This window comes from Homalodisca vitripennis, chromosome 2 (assembly GCF_021130785.1).
Source record: "Homalodisca vitripennis isolate AUS2020 chromosome 2, UT_GWSS_2.1, whole genome shotgun sequence".
Lineage (NCBI taxonomy): Eukaryota > Metazoa > Arthropoda > Insecta > Hemiptera > Cicadellidae > Homalodisca > Homalodisca vitripennis.
Window position 1 is genome coordinate 235,052,115 of NC_060208.1, and position 15,274 is coordinate 235,067,388.

Consider the following 15,274-nt stretch of genomic DNA (forward strand, 5'->3'; position numbering starts at 1 on the left):
AGACTTTTAGTGATATTAGGAAACAAACTGAGATTGCTCTCGGTAAGTATTATTTATTAAAAGATATTTTATTCTAAAGTATACAGTTTATTGTAAATCATCAGGTTCGACTCAATTCAAATTTTCTTTATTTGACTTTAAAGGCCCATTTTAAGTTTTTAGACATGTATTTCACCAAGAGAGTGAATTGGCATACAAAAAGTTATTTAACCAATTTTGTTTTCTTTTCTAAGCTTGCAAAATAAAGTAAAAATGAATATAAATACGGTAAGCATATGGATTATAGTTTCAGGAAGTAAGATTTTTAACCCAAGGAAATTGTTTATTTTAATTAAATATAATTTAAGAAAATTACTTTTTTTGAATAATGCCTTTCTTAAGGCAATTAAAGTTTTTTCAAATAACACATGCATGTCTTTCTAGTCATATTTAATGGAAATGATGTTGAAAGTTCATTTTCTTATTTTCAACGATTTTTTTTTCTATACATCATTTTAAGATGTCCTAAAGTTCTTTTTTGAATTTCTATATCTCCTCGTGGTATAATAAATATTTTTCTTTCATTTATTTTCTATATTTTAATGTCCTGAAATATGATACTTATAAAGGTCAGACCAATCATTTTTGTAAAAAATAAAAAATTATTTAAAACTGAAAGCAATTGTACCTTTTCAAGGTCTCGTGGAGTTCCACAAAGTTGAGCAATGAATTTGCTTTTCTCCTTTTTGCCACATAAACAAGTTAAAGCAATAACAAAAACTTGCAAAGCACTATCAAAAGTTTCAATTATAAAACTCTAAAGGTCAGAGATTAATTCTATTAATATTTGCAGCTTTAAAAGAATATTCAATGAGAGTATAAACACTGACGTCACTGTCACAAAGACAAAGACGTGTCTGTGATGTCACAACCAAACGTTTGTTTAATCTCTCACGGTAGTGTCGTCTACAATGCATGTAATCCTCAACCTTTAACAAATCACAAGGAGATTGGAAATTTTAAATATTTACGATAAGTCGAAAAAAATCATCTTTTTATTCTTTATTTCTATAAATAAATGATCTCCGTGTAGAGTATTAAAGAACGTTACTATTAATTTTAATATCACGAAAACAACTTCGATTTCTGAATATTCATCGTGAAATTTTTATTAATATGGAAAATTAAGACAAAATCGAAAATTTAATAGTTTTGAACTAACTATGCAACGGAAAACACATTCGTTAAATGTCATTAATTCAATCTTTGAAATCTGTAATATTTATGTTGAAGTATTCAACTTCACATCTCAGTTTATTAGGAGACGGTAAGAAAAGTTAGTAACATAAAATTTCGATACATGTTGGGTTTAAAATTTAACGCTTTCTTTCACAGTACAATTGTTGTTAATAACCTGTTAAATTTTTGTTAGTATATTCGTTAGATGTTGTTAGTACGATGTGTAAAAACGAACTAAAGCACGTAAGTTCTGTGTTATAAAATATCTTTAATAACGGAGACACCTTGTGGTTACTTCGTAAGTCCGGTTTTTATAATGAGTGATGCGGTTTGTTAACCATCAAATGGTGTATCCTGTTTTTTCGTAATCATTGTTTGTTACTTTAGCAATGTCATGTGCTACTCACCAAATGGTGCCTCCGGTTACTTCGTAATTCTTGTTTTTAATAATCAGCAATGCGGTCTTCGGTTACTTCGTAATCATTATTTGTTGTTATGATGCTCCTGTTACCTCGTAATCGGTGTTTGTTACATTTATATTTGGCATATTTATATCTCACCTTTAATTTGTTTCATAGTATTATCTTTTTTTATCTTCGATACGACCTATCAAATGTCTCAAAATAAAGTGAAGTTATTTAAAGATCTTCAGTAAAAGTCTTTAGTAGCATTTTATGATGATGATGATGATACACTTTACAATTATTAGTATCTAAAGTTTTTAGAAGCACACGTTTTGGTCATTTCCTAGACCAAGAGTTGCTAGGAATCGATATTAATTAACACAACTTAAAACTATTTTCTCGCATAATTTCCGTTCCTTTATAAAAATAGCAAGGTTATTGACCCATCCTTAAGTGTTTGTCGCACGGTTAAACACTACACTATTGTGTAGTAAATCATAAAATAAATACAGTCTTTATAAAATTATAGAAAATGCCTTCATTTTGTCCAAAAAAAAAACAAGACAAATCGGTGGATATTCATTGGCGAAATCACTAAAAATACTTGAGAATAGAAAACCACAACAAAAAGGCAGTAATAAATTGGTAAACACTTAGTATCGCTTTCACATATTATTCATGTTGTCATAGAACAATGCATATGACATTAGAGTATGTCACTGAATAACGAGGTGACATATTGCTAATTATACTGATGCCAGGAATCAGGTTAGGAAAGCCACTAGACTATGGGAGGTGCAGCGGTGTCTTGTGTGCGGCTATACATCCATCATAGACAGCCTGCACCCGACACAAGACAATAGCAGAGCGAGACAGCCTCTACTCTTGACGGTCACAGGGGCGTGACAATGTTCCAGTGACTAAGATACATTATCAGCAGCTCCTATTATGTTATTATGCTGTTATTCTACAGTATTTTGTTAGTGTATAGTTATCAATACTTCCATCATAGACAGCCTGCACCCGACACAACACAATAGCAGAGTGAGACAGCCTCTACTCTTGACGGTCACAGGGGCGTGACAATGTTCCAGTGACTAAGATACATTATCAGCAGCTCCTATTATGTTATTATGCTGCTATTCTACAGTATTTTGTTAGTGTATAGTTATCAATACTTCCATCATAGACAGCCTGCACCCGACACAACACAATAGCAGAGTGAGACAGCCTCTACTCTTGACGGTCACAGGGGCGTGACAATGTTCCAGTGACTAAGATACATTATCAGCAGCTCCTATTATGTTATTATGCTGCTATTCTACAGTATTTTGTTAGTGTATAGTTATCAATACTTCCATCATAGACAGCCTGCACCCGACACAACACAATAGCAGAGTGAGACAGCCTCTACTCTTGACGGTCACAGGGGCGTGACAATGTTCCAGTGACTAAGATACATTATCAGCAGCTCCTATTATGTTATTATGCTGCTATTCTACAGTATTTTGTTAGTGTATAGTTATCAATACTTCCATCATAGACAGCCTGCACCCGACACAACACAATAGCAGAGTGAGACAGCCTCTACTCTTGACGGTCACAGGGGCGTGACAATGTTCCAGTGACTAAGATACATTATCAGCAGCTCCTATTATGTTATTATGCTGCTATTCTACAGTATTTTGTTAGTGTATAGTTATCAATACTTCCATCATAGACAGCCTGCACCCGACACAACACAATAGCAGAGTGAGACAGCCTCTACTCTTGACGGTCACAGGGGCGTGACAATGTTCCAGTGACTAAGATACATTATCAGCAGCTCCTATTATGTTATTATGCTGCTATTCTACAGTATTTTGTTAGTGTATAGTTATCAATTACTTCCATCATAGACAGACTGCACCCGACACAACACAATAGCAGAGTGAGACAGCCTCTACTCTTGACGGTCACAGGGGCGTTGCGTGACAATGTTCCAGTGACTAAGATACATTATCAGCAGCTCCTATTATGTTATTATGCTGCTATTCTACAGTATTTTGTTAGTGTATAGTTATCAATACTTTCCATCATAGACAGCCTGCACCCGACACAACACAATAGCAGAAAGATACAGCCTCTACTCTTGACGGTCACAGGGGCGTGACAATGTTCCAGTGACTAAGATACATTATCAGCAGCTCCTATTATGTTATTATGCTGCTATTCTACAGTATTTTGTTAGTGTATAGTTATCAATACTTCCATCATAGACAGCCTGCACCCGACACAACACAATAGCAGAGTGAGACAGCCTCTACTCTTGACGGTCACAGGGGCGTGACAATGTTCCAGTGACTAAGATACATTATCAGCAGCTCCTATTATGTTATTATGCTGCTATTCTACAGTATTTTGTTAGTGTATAGTTATCAATACTTCCATCATAGACAGACTGCACCCGACACAACACAATAGCAGAGTGAGACAGCCTCTACTCTTGACGGTCACAGGGGCGTGACAATGTTCCAGTGACTAAGATACATTATCAGCAGCTCCTATTATGTTATTATGCTGCTATTCTACAGTATTTTGTTAGTTTATAGTTATCAATACTTCCATCATAGACAGACTGCACCCGACACAACACAATAGCAGAGTGAGACAGCCTCTACTCTTGACGGTCACAGGGGCGTGACAATGTTCCAGTGACTAAGATACATTATCAGCAGCTCCTATTATGTTATTATGCTGCTATTCTACAATATTTTGTTAGTGTATAGTTATCAATACTTCCATCATAGACAGACTGCACCCAACTCAACTCAATAGTAGAACAAGAGAGAAAATCGTCATAGTCGAGAACTATATTTTTTACTTATTTTTGTTTTCTTTCAAATTTTATATTTATGTTATTTTCAAGAAGTATTTAGAAATAATATTGGTTGAATGTAGAAACTGCGGAAGAGATTAATTTTAGCCTCTTGAATATCTGAATTCCTTTTCTGTTTGAGGCGGAGAACGTGTTTGTCTAGAATTACAGTTTAAAATAGTAGATGATTATTTGGAAAATCAGGCTCAAATAAACCAACAACAGGGAGACATGAGCAGTGGCATGGAAGAATTGACCTGTCATTCACGTCACTGCCATCACTCTACCGTCACTTTTGATCTTTTTGATATAAAAACAGACTAAAATCCTTCACCGATCTGAATAGTGCATTGGAAATTATATGACTTCATTAATATATCCTTGGAGATGGCATAATTCTTTATGTATGAAGAAACTTTGCAAGTTGAATAATAATTTTCCATTTTCGTTAAATTTCGTCTGAATATTAACTAATAATATTTACGGTGCTGCGAATCTATGTAATATGGGTATATTAAGTATCTCCTTTATCTCTATTTAATCAACCAATTAGGAGTACCCCACACCATGTGTCGAATACCGGGCTTCTCACTGGGTTCCAAGAGTTATGTTACTATGTCTCATTTTAAAATGGCTTATGATTGTACTCAGTTTGTTTTTAAATAAATCCTAAAATTAAATATTATTTTAATAGATATTAGACTTCGTGCAATACTTCAAGCACAGGGTTCAGTTGTGTGCACTGACTCAGAAATGAAATTTGTCAGCTATTTGAATCATTAGCTTTGATAACGCACAGCCAAAAACAATCAATTTAAAGGAGGTGCGAAGTGTCTGGTATCGAGATCGAGTTAGCTTCGGTACAATGCTTTTCGGTTAAAGAGAACCATTAATTCATTAATGAAAGTATGTTGTTGTTTTCGACTGCCATATTTTTTCAGTTATCTCAAGGCAATTTTTGTAGTAAATAAAAGTGAGCTTACAAATTAATCCGTGAGCGTAAATAAAATTCATAAATGACGTCATATCGAAACATGGACATCAAAAGACGAGTGAGAAATTTCCATAGCAGAGAGGTGTGAATGTTAGGTTTTAAGTGCATTACGACTCTTCATATGTACTACTGACGGTCAATTTTGTTTCATACAGTAAATATATTTATATATTCATATTTATTTCTCTTTCCGTCATATACTAGTATTTGCTGATTGAAACAATCAGTATTCACTTCAGAAAAGCACCAAAACCATTACAAATATATGAAGGACTCGACTATTTCTTCTTAAAATCAAGTCGTTGTCTGTGACTCGAAACTTAGTTCATAAGGTTTTTCTCCCCTAGGAGAGTCCATTACTGACTGGTTTATTCTTTCCAGTTGAACCCACACTGGGCACAGTAACACTCGACGTGTCACTTAAATCTGTGCAACTCTATGGGTATCCAGGAGCGGCACTTTACAAACCGTATATGTAGAGATTCTGGGATGCAAGAAGAGTTCATTACTTGCTGGTTTATTCTTTCCAGTTGAACCCACACTGGGCACAGTAACACTCGACGTGTCACTTAAATCTGTGCAACTCTATGGATATCCAGGAGCGGCACATTACAAACCGTAAATGTAGAGATTCTGGGATGCAAGGGTAATTTGATAGGTCCCCTAGAAGAGTCCATTACTGGCTGGTTTATTCTTTCCAGTTGAACCCACACTGGGCACAGTAACACTCGACGTGTCACTTAAATCTGTGCAACTCTATGGGTATCCAGGAGCGGCACTTTACAAACCGTATATGTAGAGATTCTGGGATGCAAGAAGAGTTCATTACTTGCTGGTTTATTCTTTCCAGTTGAACCCACACTGGGCACAGTAACACTCGACGTGTCACTTAAATCTGTGCAACTCTATGGATATCCAGGAGCGGCACATTACAAACCGTAAATGTAGAGATTCTGGGATGCAAGAAGAGTTCATTACTTGCTGGTTTATTCTTTCCAGTTGAACCCACACTGGGCACAGTAACACTCGACGTGTCACTTAAATCTGTGCAACTCTATGGGTATCCAGGAGCGGCACATTACAAACCGTAAATGTCGAGATTCTGGGATGCAAGGGTAATTTGATAGGTCCCCTAGAAGAGTCCATTACTGGCTGGTTTATTCTTTCCAGTTGAACCCACACTGGGCACAGTAACACTCGATGTGTCACTTAAATCTGTGCAACTCTATGGGTATCCAGGAGCGGCACTTTACAAACCGTATATGTAGAGATTCTGGGATGCAAGGGTAATTCGATAGGTCTAATCTACTGCGGGAGATGAGTTTTGTAGTTTTGGGATACGTTTCCATAGAGTCAAAGGTTCTTGCTAACATATACATTCGGGTGTATCACCCCCTACCTGCTTCAGATGCTGAATTAGAACTGGATTCCCTCTCTTCCGAGGAGATATGACTTGAGATTAGTGCTCTAAATTCATCCTCATGGATCTCGCAGGAGGCGGCTCCTAACCCCAGACTTACCCATCCAGAATATCCTATCACTCCGGAAGTGGCGCAAAGGTCTTTACAGGGCTAGGTGCAATTTTCTAAGCTTCTTGTCCTAAGAGAACTAAAAAGGTCCTCTTAATCCATGGATTTGTGTTGATTTTGGGTTTAAAACGTCAAAAGGTTGAAAATATGAATAATCCCGAGAAAACTTTATTGGCTGAGCGTTAGCGAAGCCTATTACTTGAGGGGCTGGAAAAATTTCAGTCTGTCTGTCCAAACTGTACCACAAAAACTACCTAACCTACAGAATTGAAATGTTGCATTAAAGTTCATTTCTACATAAGCGACATCGAGATCGGCGATGGCAGACGTCACTACATGGGATTTCACTGAGCGTTAGCGAAAATTTGTATTTGACTCATGAGTAACCAACCATACAGGCGAGGAAAAATTCGCAGAATGAGTAAAATTATAAAATGTATGACATTTTAACATGTTACATACATGTAGTAATACCTGAACCCCAACGAGTTAAGTTATGGACATTGAATTTTGTATTACTTGGAAAATACACGTCAACGGCTAATTGATTAATCATATCGGTTTGGGAGAGCAGTGTAAACTTTCAAGCATTAGTTAGCAACAGTGTTTTAGAAAGATTCTATGCTTAGTTAACCATGATGTTATAGAGAAAGATTGGTCTCTTTATGGGTTTAAATAAATTTAGTCAACAGCTGAGTCGGTAGTGACGTTAAACATCAGTACGGGTGTGATAGGTAATCCCTCCACTCCACATGTTATCATCGGTCTGACGTAGCTTATCTGTCAGTATTTGTCGGCAATACTGATGTACGGTTTCAACCAAGATAAATTGAATAGCGAGGTTTGTAATGTGATCAAGCAGATTTCACTGGGAGGTGTCTTGTAAATGATGGAATTTAATCGATATGTATATTGGTTAATTACAGAATATTACGTACCAAAGGTTAACTCAAACGGTTTTCACTAGATAATCACACTCATCTAAGCTCGATTTTCACGAATATGGTAAAAATAATAATTAATGCCCTCCCAGATCCCAGATCAGTCAAAAAAGTTAATTTGTGGTAGCTGAAATATTATTATGTTATATTTAATAAATACAGGATTCCAACTATATTTCTTACAAAAACAAGCTAACAGAGGGCTTTAAGTTGAACGGCCGCCGTATTGAAACAGAATAACGTAAAAATTCACAAAAAATTTAGCTGAGATATTTACCAAGAAGAATTTCTTACCAGGTTTGAGCGGTTTACAGAATAATAAAAGTTGCTAAGTTCAGTTTCAAACATTTTGATTCTAAATTATAAAACTCGGTCAGTAAATAATGTATATACGAGAGCTTTTACTTGATTTCAAATGCACAATAAAATTGCAGTTGCTTACATATTTACGACATCAATAACCGTAACATTAATTACTGCTACGTTATTTACTAACCGATTGTTATGGTTTTGGTATAAAATGTTTTGTAATTAAACGTAGCAGCTTTCATTATTCATTTAACCGTTCAAACTTGGTACAAAGATTTATATTATAAATACTTTTGTTAATTTAATTTCATCGTCGAAACATTTATCGTTCTTTAAAAAAAATAAACAATCTTATTGGGTTTTACGGTATTAAGATTTAAAAACATACATCGTCTGCCGTCTTTAAAATTGATATGATAATCTAAATTTAATTTTTCTCTTGATTTGAGACTGCAAGAATAATATTTATAGTAAATTTGTAAATGTACTGGTTTTAAATATAAAATAAAAACAAAATGACAAAAACAGACATACGGTTAACGGAAGAAGATGGATTGTTGGTTCGATTAAAGTTTTATTTCTTCTTTTTCCATGGAACAATAAATATAACATTATATTTTCTCTTGATTGAACTTTTTTTTAACTTAACAATTTTTAAATTAATGCTGTTAATTAAGTTATCCCATCATTTCTCCTTGGTGTTTTAATTCCAACTTATCAATCGATAAACAAAAAGAATAATGTTCCTATTCAACATTAATATTCTTAGTATTTTAATTTAGTTTCTTATCTAATTAATTAATTAAAGTGATTCTTATTGAAACATCTCTAACGAATCCCAAATGAGTTACAGACAAAATTGTCTTAGGCCTAATTCCGTAATACATGTATGTATGTTTCTATTTACTTTTACTTAACACACGTGTAAAGCGATTGCGCCTTACATGTGAGAAGCTGAGTAGTAACCGCTAATCACGCAAGTGTTCTGACCGCGGTCACGTGACTGTGGATGCGGTTGAGGTAGCGTCTCTCTGTATCCCTCTCTGTCATCAAGACGGTCATTGTGGACCTAGAGCAGACTTTATGTTCATTTTAAGCTATCATATTACCATTTACTTCTATGGAAAGTACTACACCGTTTAAAGCAGTGCCTAATGTAAATGAAATAATTGTTTTGCACATATTATTTTTTATGTTTTTACTATTATGGTATTGGTTCAGACTAAATTAGGATATACGTTCCCTGTCAATTTATTAACCTATCAGGTTAATTCATAAGGGTATTCTAAAATGTTAATTTGTTATTTTTCCTTTATTTACTAAACTGTATCAATTTAGTGGTGATGTACTCTGACATGGTTAAATATGACGGAATTTCTATTGACTAAATGTTAAAAGGGCTTATATTACCAGTAAATATTTCTTGGTCGTTAATAAAAACGTTAAAGGGATATGTTATATGTATGCGGTGTCTTCATCATTTCAAGCAACAATTTACTACAATTTATTAATTTTTTTATAAAACATACAAAATGGTGGCTAGCGGCACATTTTTAGGACATTTTTTGCTTGAAATGATCAATAATATCTCCCACTGAAGTTTGTGACATCCTTTTTTAAACACTCTGTATATATATATTACTGCCAGGATGACAGATATTTGTATTTTTACATCTAATGAATGTACATTAAATGCAAGTTATTATAATGCTATTCCAGGCTTTTCATATAAGAATTATTATTATTATTCCAGAGTTAAGCATTTTATGAACTTTGTGAAATTTTAAATTACAAAGTCTTGTATTCTTAACTTTTGTTTCAGGATTACACGTGACGGGGAGAAGTGGTGTGGGCGATTTTTAAAAGGTAAAGCAATTATGACATTTTTTCTCAAACCTTACGTTAAGAATGTCTGAAACTGCAGCAAATCTGTTTACAGATTTATTTCCAAGAAAATATGTTTTTGATATTAAATTATTAGGAGCTCACCTGAAAAAATATATATATGTATATATATTTGCTAACTCAAATTGTACTGTAACCTTACAGTTAACGTACTAAATGATAAGATGTTCGGTAACATTTATTGCTTTTAAAGTATAACGCTATAGTTTTCACAATTACGTTAATGCTCGGCTATAGTGTTAATGTAGATCATATGGTTAGCATAACTCATACTGAATTAAACATTATTTTTTTTAATACGAAGTTAGAATTTTACTAGTAATGTTGATTATGCAATCAATTAATTTGAAATGTTACGTTACTTGAAAACGCCCGATGAATAATGGTTTTGATCTCCAACTTCAACGCTTGACTTGAAAAAATTGAGGCATTCGGTAATTCAGAGGTAGTTTTTGGAGAGACACATTTTAAAAGATAAATTTAAATGATGATCTTGTGATATAGGGGGAGGCAAGGCAAACATTACAGGTTTGCCATTCTGGGTTTAAGATTGATTGCAGTGTTCTTAGGCGTTTCAACGACATAGCAAAAGCAATTTAAAAGTGTTCGCATTATAACAAGCTTTTGGGACAACTGTAAATTTTAAACAGTTTTATTTAAAATTCAGGCAACGTATCTACATTGTATCATGTTAAGAAACATTAAAAAAATTTCCAAAATACATTACCTACTAATGATGATAAGTTAGATATTTTCCATAGTTATGTAAAAAAATCAAACGGTACATTTTGCATAGTTGTAATAAAAATAAAATCCAACCACTTGTTGTTATCTACTAGTTGTCACCCCACTTTTTAGGATAAAAAAATGGTTTTAATAACCACAACAAAAAACCTGTAGGAAACTGTTCTCAATCAGCGAATGAAGTGGTAGCAACCTTTAGGAGCGTATCACACTAAGAGTGCGAGTGAGACCCCATTCATCGCGACAGACAATGAACAATAGAGACGATGACGTGTTTGATGTTGCCTCACATCGGTCTCAGGTTCCATCAGAACAGCTAGTGTCTTCGCAGCCTATGTGTAGCCTGATACGCTCAGCATATAAATGTTGAGGTGATGGAATCTCGCTCCATTATCGGAGAAAGGCGTGATAGGTAGTGTGATAAACTGTTTAAGCGCGACACAGCGTGGTACATTACATCGACATCAGTGATGGAGAATAATAATGCGGCGGCGGGAAACAATATTCCGGCACTTGAGTGTTCATGTCAAGAATTTCACGCTTCAATCTCGTTTGACAACAAGCAATAAACGTACGTTCCGAGATTTGTGTTGCTTTTGGTGCTTTTTGAGAGTAAAACATATTAAAAAAAAAATATTTTTTCAGTTCTTCTGTAACTTAATGAAAAATGTAACCATTAAATAAGAAGAATGGTCGGGTACGCTGAGCTTCAGCAAAGCCTATTGCTCGAGAAGCTGAAAAGTCTAATTTGTTTTGTCTACTACTGTCTCTAGAGAGTAAACTTGAAATTTTGTATGAAATTCCATTTCTACATATTCAAGTCAAGTTCGATAATAATTCATGTCACTCCATGTGATTTGGACGAACGTTAGTTAAAGTTTGAAAATTTATCTTTGGCGAAAATAAGAAGGCACAGAATAAATCAATATTAAAACAAATTGTCTTAATCATATTTGTCATTTTACTCGTAACGTGTGACATAGTAACGCTTGCAGCCTTAAATGTCTGTTAGACTTGGGTGAGCTTCATTGAAGCCAATCCTGAGTAGACTGATACAAACTTCTTTTATTGCTGGGGGGAGAGTGTACTTTAGGGCATCTCATGGGGTTTAGATGTTATATTTTGTAAGCAATGGAACACATGGTTTGGGGAAATACTACTGCCTTGTTATTCATTTATTTGACATATAAGGTTACATGAACCAATTACATCCTGGATATAACATACATATGCAAGATGGCCATGAATAAAAGGAAACATTCAAAGGACAAACAATGTTACTGTCACTGTCAGCTGAATTGCAACGAATAACTGTAACAAATGGTAATAACATGCAATCAGTCTAATATACATTAGTGTTTTAGTTTCGCTATACTAACTACCTAAAAATAAAATGACTACTAAGGAATCGTGTTCGTCAGCTATAAATTAAGTAATTGCATGGGAGCATACATTGAAAGAAGTATAACTTTACATTACATAAGAAAATTAAATATAGAGACAGCACATTGTACTTAGACTATAAAAATACAATAAGACGGCATGTGACTACAAAATAATAAGTAGGTGTTTTGTAATGACTTGTAAATTAACGAAATTACAACTGGATTTTTATTTTTACCAAAAACATTCAACCGTTTTAACTTTTTTATAGGTATGTGGATAAAAGAGACTAACAACTGGAATGTTAATTGGTATCTGTTTGGCTAGGTAATTATTAGTAGAATTTTGTAAAATATGCTGTGCTTAATTTATTAGTAACAATGGGAGATTTAGAATGATACAGGAGTATTATATGGTTTTTGCTCCTTGTTACATCTGAACTCTCAGCAGATTGCTTCAAATTTTGGCCCACGATTTTTTTCTGTTGTAACGCTTAACTATAATGAGTTAATCGCCATATATTGATTTGTGCTTGATCAAGCTCAGTTTGAAATATTTTTTTCTGAATAAGAGGCTGGAATCAAATCCCTGAAACCTAGAATATTAATTTTGTGACATATAAGATACGACAATGCCAGTCCCAAATGAGTTAACCGCCTCTATCTCTGTTTAATAATCTAAACTAACGAACTAACATAGAATCTATCAGTGTATATGAGATTAAATTTAGTAACAACGCATTAAAAAATTAAAATTTTATATTCCAGTGAATATTAATACAACTGGAAAAGCCACACAAGTGCATCTGATTGATCATTGTAACAAAAAATATACTTGTAAATATTCATGAGCAGGATTTACATTTGCATACGCTGAAATGACAAAGTGATTGCAGTTGCCTGAAGTCCCTTGACGGGCTCCACAAGTGAAAATGAAACGCGATTGTCAATATAAAGCGGTTTTGTTTACGCGAACAGTACATTTTGATGAGGTTTAATGTTTAATGATGTTCCACTTGTTCATGATGGATTTTATTTACATGATAAAATTTACGTGAACTTTAATTGCTAAGATTTAACATTTGTAACTTACGATACTCTAGTAGTATGCTAAATTTATTAAAAATTGTTATGGAAAACTATACATTTTTTGCAAATTTGATCTAAGGTGATCAAACACAAACGGGTTTTAATGTGACGATTTTTGTTTGTCAGAATTTAAGTTTAATACAATCAGATATCTTCATTTTATAACCTTCTCTTTACAAGTGGTAATTGTATATTGCACATATAGGTTCTCTCTAATAAATTAATAAACAGCTTTAAAGAAACAAGTTATTTTTATCAAATAAAATTTTAATTGTTCCTTAACTTTTTGCTGAAAATGAGATTATTCTTCATATATAAGGTGAATGTTTGTTACTGGATACAAGATTTATGAAGACAAAAAGTTATAAATAGCATGCTGATTTATATCACAAAGCACTGATTCATTTCTTTTTGTGTTTTAAATATAAAGGAAACACAAATAAAAGGTCTAATTATTGATATAAGTGGTTTCGTACTTGCTAATTTAGTGCTTTGATGTCTTCCTTATTTATCACAGTGAATACTTTTTATAAATAGTTTCTAGCGCATTAAATCTAAATTTGACAAGACTTATGGTGCCGATTCAGAATATCATCATTACAAATAAAGAAATTGATTGTCTGTACTAAACCAAATCCCACCAAGATGGAGAAGGTTACCTATCCTAATGACTCACCTTTTCCTCGTTGTTTAGTTGTCACTCACTGTCAAAGAATTTGATAAAAGCTCTGGTAATGATAGAAAATTCGAAAGCTATTAGAGAACTGACTCAACACTAAGATTACCACCGACAAAGACTAGAATGTTACATGAGAGTCACAAGCAGAATTTTAACTATTTTAATAAATAAAATTTTGTTATGAATGAATGCAACGCAACAAAAGGTAAATGCTCTTGCTCTGGTACGAATGTAATCAGTAAATTAAAATACTTATTTTTGATCAGTTTGGGTTTACGAAATGGTGAACAATAACCTTATATTACCAAAGGGGGAATCTGTTTTAATAGTAATAAAAGCAGGCTGAGGTCATGAAAATAAAGAATTGCTTCCATGATATTTTGGTTCGCAAAATAATCAATCTTATATCTTGTTCATACTTGACTAATCCTCTTTTTAAGTCCTATTTCTACAAAAGCGTGAAATTAAGTACAGTTTTTACATTGTTAAGTTAATGCATAATTTAGATAAAAATGTGTTGACTTTTTCATTGCAGAGCAAAACATTCAAAACTAGCATATATAAATTGTAAAATACTGTTGTAAATACAAAATAAATCATTAAATAACAGCTTAACAATTAAAGTGAAAAAGTAATTCCTCCATGGGAAGCAAAACAATTGAAACCTTACGTGAAGCGTTGGATGCCATTAAGGAAATGGAGATTTTTAGAATGATTACTAAGCTAATGAACGTGAGAAATACATGATGTAGCTGGAGAGTATTCTTGTGCTTTAGGTAGTAGTGATTATAGTATGTCTAGGATTATCTGACGGTAGCTCAGTAGGTGTAGTACAAGGTTGTTGTAACAGAATGTCATTAACATGTATTAACAAAATTCCTTCGGACATTAAAGGCAATGTTGGTCTTCCGTTCATAACGGTCTAACGGACTTTGATGTAATATTGCTGGAGTACATACAGAAGATTAAAATACAGGACTATTTTTTTGTATTTTATAATTTGCATACAGGACATGATTGAAAGTATTGTCAGCAGCTGTATTATATTATCTTTACAATGTTTAAGCAATTTCTATTATACACACTAAAATTAAATAGCTCAAATTAACTCTGATCCAGGAGCTATAATATTCTTATGAACACGTAACGTCTACGTGATTAAAGTTATGTGTTATTTACTGATAATTTGCATCTAAATCAAGTAAAGAAACTTTATGGAAACG

The 15,274-nt window shown here is 33.5% G+C and overlaps 1 protein-coding gene across 1 annotated transcript in view; it reads left to right on the top strand.

Annotated features, from left to right (window-relative positions):
- Positions 1 to 15,274, top strand: part of LOC124355514 (high affinity cAMP-specific and IBMX-insensitive 3',5'-cyclic phosphodiesterase 8) — a 586,103-nt gene that overhangs the window by 119,682 nt on the left and 451,147 nt on the right. Inside the window, exon 2 of the mRNA XM_046806676.1 lies at positions 10,075 to 10,118. The gene's annotated coding sequence lies outside the window, so the exon portion shown is untranslated. The remainder of the gene's footprint in view (positions 1 to 10,074; positions 10,119 to 15,274) is intronic.